The sequence below is a fragment of the Asparagus officinalis genome, chromosome 7 (genome assembly GCF_001876935.1).
Source record: "Asparagus officinalis chromosome 7, Aspof.V1, whole genome shotgun sequence".
Classification (NCBI taxonomy): Eukaryota; Viridiplantae; Streptophyta; class Magnoliopsida; order Asparagales; family Asparagaceae; genus Asparagus; species Asparagus officinalis.
The window spans coordinates 24,135,774-24,142,109 of record NC_033800.1 but is presented as its reverse complement, the minus strand read 5'-3'; positions in this window follow the sequence as shown (position 1 = coordinate 24,142,109).

Here is a 6,336-nt window from a genome sequence, read left to right as displayed (position 1 = left end):
GCAATAAGTATTTAAAACACACAGCTTTTTTTTTTATCATTGAACATTTTAAATGACGTATAAACTGTAATAAATTGGATCAAACAATGCTTCAACAAAGGGCATTTATCCAATTTTCTTCTAACAAATATTGGTATACAACATTTTTTACCCTTCTTCACGATAAATGTTCATGTTTTTGCCATTCTTTACATTGAGGATCAAACTTGCATTCATATTCATATCTGATGCGTTTATTATTCACTTTTGTAAGCACATCTTCTACTTTCATTAATTCTTATTTATGCTCTTATTTAATTACCCTGATATATCTCATCTTACGTTTGAATTATTTTCTTTTTCGATTTTCCATATCAAAAGGAACAAAATGATCATTTTCCTCGTCACCATGCATAACAGCTCTATTAGATACAATTAATGATATATGATATTTGTTACATTTACAATTAAAGCATATCAAACAATTCCTTGCTCAGATCTATTTACCCGTCAAAAATCAGTCCTTTGTTGTTGAGCGGCAGGTACCGGCTTTATCCGCATCCTAACGAAATAAGTCCGTCGCCCAAAACTGCAGGGGGGGGCACAGAAGAGTGGTCCCCACCCTACAAATAAACCCAATTATAGCAACAAACTCCCCCCTCCTTTCCTCCGCTAACAACTTCCAATGTGATCACTGGAATCCTTTGGCAGACAGGCGCACGAGGAGGGGTAACGGGGCGCACGTGGTCCCGGGTCCCACGAGTGCGACTTCTCTTCACTCGTGTCTAGTACATGGGCATGATGGCGGGTTCGGGTAGTCAGGTCCGCATGAAAAGATCCAGACCCGACTGCGTTGAAAGGCCGAAAGGTCAGACAGTGGGGACTAATTTTAGAATATAAATCGTAGGCTGAGTTGTAAGGACGCACAACCGTATCCGTATCCGTATCTGTATTCGCGGAAATATCTGTAACCGTATCTATTATGGTATGAATATGATTACTAAGATCTATAACCGATAAGATATGATTACAGATACTGTTATATAATAAAATATCCGGATCTGTATCCGAAATATCGGAATATATGCCAATCCTACAATTTGCAATTGTTCTAGTACTTAGGCTAATGGATTTGAGACTAATTTTAATGATCAAGAAATCTAATCTTAGCTTTTCAGATATATTGAACACATTAATTAACTCTCTCATATTATAGGAAATATATATATTTTCAACATTATTTGATTTCCTATATCCGTTTTGTATTTGCATGTATATATATATGTGTATGTGTTGTGTGTGTGTGTGTGTTGGTCTATGTGTGTACATGCATACATTTGTTTTCAATGTTATCTGGTTTTCTCATATATGTTTTTGTTGCACGCCTATGCGGAAACATGCTCGCGCACCGAATGAATCTGTGATCACGGGAGAGGAGAACCAACCACACATGAGCACAATTCAATCCAAATACGACAAATCAAACACAGAGATATACGTTGTTCGACAATTTGCCTACGTCCACAGGGAGAGGATGAGGAGATTCCACTAAATCAAGGAGAGTACAAAAAGTTACAATCTCACAAAATCACTCACACAAACCCTAAACCAAATCTCTCAACTTGCTCACAAGTTCTCCCTCTCAATATGCTCAGTACAATCTAAGATCTCTAATAAGAAACCCTAGAAAATCGTGTTTCAATTTATATCAAAACACAAACCCAATGCGAACAGGAAACCAAATTCAGACACAACCCGACTCGCGATCGACCGCAGAGACACGTGCGGTCGACTGGACAAAATGACAGAAACTGAAAAAACATTACAGGGTTTGGCCGGTCGACCGCTGCGCCAATCGCGGTCGACCGTGAAAAGTCCAGAGACTTTTTCAACTTGCGTGCACGTTTGCGATCGACCGCTGGAAGTCCAAACCTGTTTTCTACCGTTTTTCCTGTAAGCTCTTTAATTCTCTATCTCGATGAAGTTTTCCCAAAACTAAGCCGACACCAAAAGAAGATCACCAATGCGTCGTCTCTTCAAAATCGGCTGCACTAAAATGGTTGTCTACGTACCCCCTCTCCCAAGGGATCAAGCCGTCCGTAGTTCATCCAAATTGTCGTCAACGACCTCAACAAAAACGAATGTGCAACAAGTTTTAAAAATGATCAAACTTGTTCCTCAGAACTACCTTAGTGAGCATATCCGCCGGATTATCCTTCGTGTGGACCTTCACAATCTCCACATCGCCATCTTCAATATCCTTCGTGTGGACCTTCACAATCTCCACATCGCCATCTTCAAGAACATCCCGAACGAAGTGATAACAAACGTCAATGTGCTTCGCAATCTCCACATCGCCATCTTCAAGAACATCCCGAACGAAGTGATAACAAACGTCAATGTGCTTCGTCCGGGCATGAAAAACCTAATTCTTTGCCAAATAGATAACACTCATGCTATCACAATAAATAGTGACAGACCTCTGTGATATACCAAGTTCCTTTAAAAGTCCCCGAAGCCAAATAGCCTCCGTAATCGTCATATACTCTGCATTCGTCGTCGACAAAGCCACCGTAGACTGTAAGGTGCATCTCCAACACACTGGCGCACAGGTCAAAGTGAACACATATCCTGTAGTAGACCGGTGCTTATCCAAATTCCCGATATAATCCGAATCAATATAGCCAATGCACAACTGTCCACCTGTAGTGTTCCGCTCGAAAACCAAACCAACATTGAGCGTACCTCGAATGTACCTCAAAGTCCATCTCACGGTGTCCCAATGACCCACTCCTGGATCGTGCATGTATCTAGAGATCATGCTTACCGCCTGTGACAAATCTGACCTCGTACATACCATCGCGTACATCAAGCTCCCAACCGCGCTCGCATATGGATTCTTCAATATTAACTCTCGATCTTTAATTGTCTTCAGTGAAAGGTCAGTTGAAAGTTTCAAATAGGCTCCCAAAGGTATACTAACTGGCTTCGTATCACTGCTAACATAAAATCACTGTAGAACATTCTTCAAATAAGCCACCTGTGTCAAATAAATTCTGCCATTCTCTTTATCTCTGCCGATCTTCATCCCTAAAATGCGCTTAGCCTTACCTAAATCATTCATCTCAAACACTTTTGAAAGTTGTGCCTTCAACTCATCTATAGAAGACCTGGAAATAGAGACAACCAACATGTCATCAATATAGAGCAACAAATAAATGTACATACCTCCTTTCAACTTACGAAAATACACGTAATGATCAAATTGGCTCCGAGTGTACGAATGACCAAGCATAAAACCATGGAATCGCCTATACCACTGCCTAGGAGACTGCTTCAAACCGTATAGCGATTTCTTTAACCTGCAAACCAGGTTTTCCTTCCTTGTAACTCGGAATCTCAATGGCTGAGTCATATATATTCCTTCATCAAGATCACCATGAAGAAATACCGTCTTCACATCTAACTGATCTAACTATAATCCATACTGTACCACCAAAGCTAGCAAAATCCGAATGAAATAGTGCTTCACCACTAGAGAGAAAACCTCATTGTAATCAATATTTTTCTCCTGTGCATAGCCCTTCACAACCAACCTAGTCTTGAATCTCACCGGAGTGCCCTCAATGTCCTCCTTCTTCGTGTATACCCACTTGCAACCAATCGCCTTCCTCCCCTTTGGAGGCTCAACAAGCTCCCACGTATCGTTCTTGTGAAGAGACTTTATCTCCTCCTACATAGCCACCTACCACGAATCAGCCTCCAAACTCTGCTCAGTCTCTCTGAATGTAGTAGTCACCAACTCATCGATACTCTCCACCGGAAGTGCATATGCAACTACTGTATCGGTATACCGTGCTGGCATCCCTCCACTGTCTTCGAACCGTAATAGAACCCTGAACCTGAATCGTCGGTCCCTGATCCTGCACAACTGGACCCGTATCCTCCTCGTCATCGTCGTACTCGTCTGGCGTCACCTCAATTGGTACTCTAATGGATACTGTATCATCTGGATACTGTGGAGCTGCATCGATCTTCACCACCTGCGATATCTCCTCTGTCGGGTCACTCTCCACCTGATGAGAGCAGAGATGCTTCAAGATAGAAACATCATCAAACGTGACATCCCTACTTAGCACAATCTTCCTATCAACTAAATCACATAGCTTGTATCCCTTGACACCACGCTTGAATCCTACAAAAATAGCCTTCCTAGCTCGAGGTTCTAACTTATCAGTCTTCACATGATAGTATGCAGAGCACCCAAATACCTTGAGCTGATCATAGTTATGTGTTGTCTCTCCCGATCACATATCCATAGGGGTCTTCCCCTCAATCGTAGATGAAATCAGCCTGTTAATGAGGTGGCTCGTATATAAAAGTGCTTTAGCCTAAAAGATCTTCTCTAAACCACTATGCGCCAACAAACATCAGATCTTCTCCAACAAAGACCAGTTTAACCTCTCTGCCACCCCATTCTTCTACGGTGTATGACTAACTATAAAATGTCTCTCTATGCTCTCGTCTTGACATAGCAGCAGAAAGGGGTCTGATGTGTACTCGCCACCGTTGTCGGATCGCAACGTCTTAATCTTTCTCCCAGTTTGCAGTTCTAATCTCTTCTTCCACTCCACAAATATATCTAGGAATTTATTATTTTTTACCATGGTGTACACCCAACAACGCCTAGAATAGTCATCAATGAACATGACAAACTAATATCGACCACCAAGTGATGCAGTCTTGATGGGACCCCAAACATCTGAGTGTACATAATCCAGGATACCCCTCGTCCTATGAATGTCAGTCCCAAACTTCACCTTCATCTTCTTGCCAAGAACACAGTGCTCACAAAACTCAACCTTTCTACTATTGGTTCCCTTCAATAACCCTTGCTTCTACAAAGCCTGGAGTGACTTCTCTCTTGTGTGCCCCAATATGTAGTGCCAAAGTTTGCTAATATTCGCCTCTGAAATAGCTGAAGCAACCTGGCCAATCTCGGTGCTCCCCTTCAGATAATATAAGTTCCAACTGCGGACTCCCTTCATCACCACCAAAGATTCCTTAGTAATCTTTGCTACAGTATTCTCAAAGGTCATCCTGAATCTCTTTGCCTCCAAAGCTCTAACTGAGATAAGATTCTTCTTCAACTGAAGAACAAATCTCACCTCCCTCAATTCATAGACTACTCCATCGTGCATCCGAATCCTCACGGTACCTATCCCACAAATGTCACATGATTGATCATTTCCCATGACCACAGCACCCCCATCGAGTCTCTCAAATGATAAAAATCAATCTCCCTAGGAGTCACATGATAAGTAGTTCCAGAATCAAACATCCAATCTGATGCATCCAAGTGGTTCATCTCCGGAGTAATCAATAGAGAAAAGCTCGAATCATCGGAATCATCGTCTTTCGCAACGTTCACCTCATTGGCATTCGGGCCCTTCTTCTTGTTATTCTCCTTCTCCTTGATCTTTGGACAGTCTCTCTTCCAATGTCCCTACTCCTTACAGAATGCACATTGGTTCTTTCCTAGCCGGTGATGGCCTCATGACTTTGACCTACCTCTATTGCCACCTCTCGGATATGGGCTTCTACCTCTCATTTACAAGACCTACCCTGAAGTACTAGTGCGGAAAGTCTCCTTGTCCTTCCTCCTCAAATCATAATTCATCAAAGCGTTAGTTACTTCACTATAAGTGATAGAAGATCTCTCATTCAACAAAGTAACCATAAAGGTATCATACTCCTCATCTGATAAGGAGCCTAACAAAATAATAGCATTGTACTCATACGATATATTCTCATTAATATTTGCCAAGTCCGACAACAACTTAGTATAGTTGTTCACGTGAACTGCTAGTGAGGTGCCCTTGGACATCTGAAATCTGAATGACCTACGCAACAAGTGTAATTTGTTCTCAACACTCTTCGTAAAATACTTATTGTTGATAATTTCACACATCTTCATTGCAGACATCACTCCAATCACATCATATTTTAGCTCATGTTCCAAACAAGACCTGATCACCCCACAAGTGTTCCTATTCATCTTTTCCCATATTGCCTCTTTATATTTTGATGGCCTCTCATGGACCATGATGGTCTCCTCTAAATTCTGAGCATTGAGCATATCCTGAACATTGCTCATCCACAAACCAAAATTAATCTTGCCGTCATACTTCACCATACTAATTTTAGTGTTCTAAAAACTAATTTGAACTGTACCCGCCATATTGCTGCTTTCACCAACTTCTTCACCCATAATCACAAAATCCAAATTGTAAATAAAGATTCAAACTTGATGGAATTTAGAAGTTACCCAACGGAACCCTAGAACGGATTCCAAAT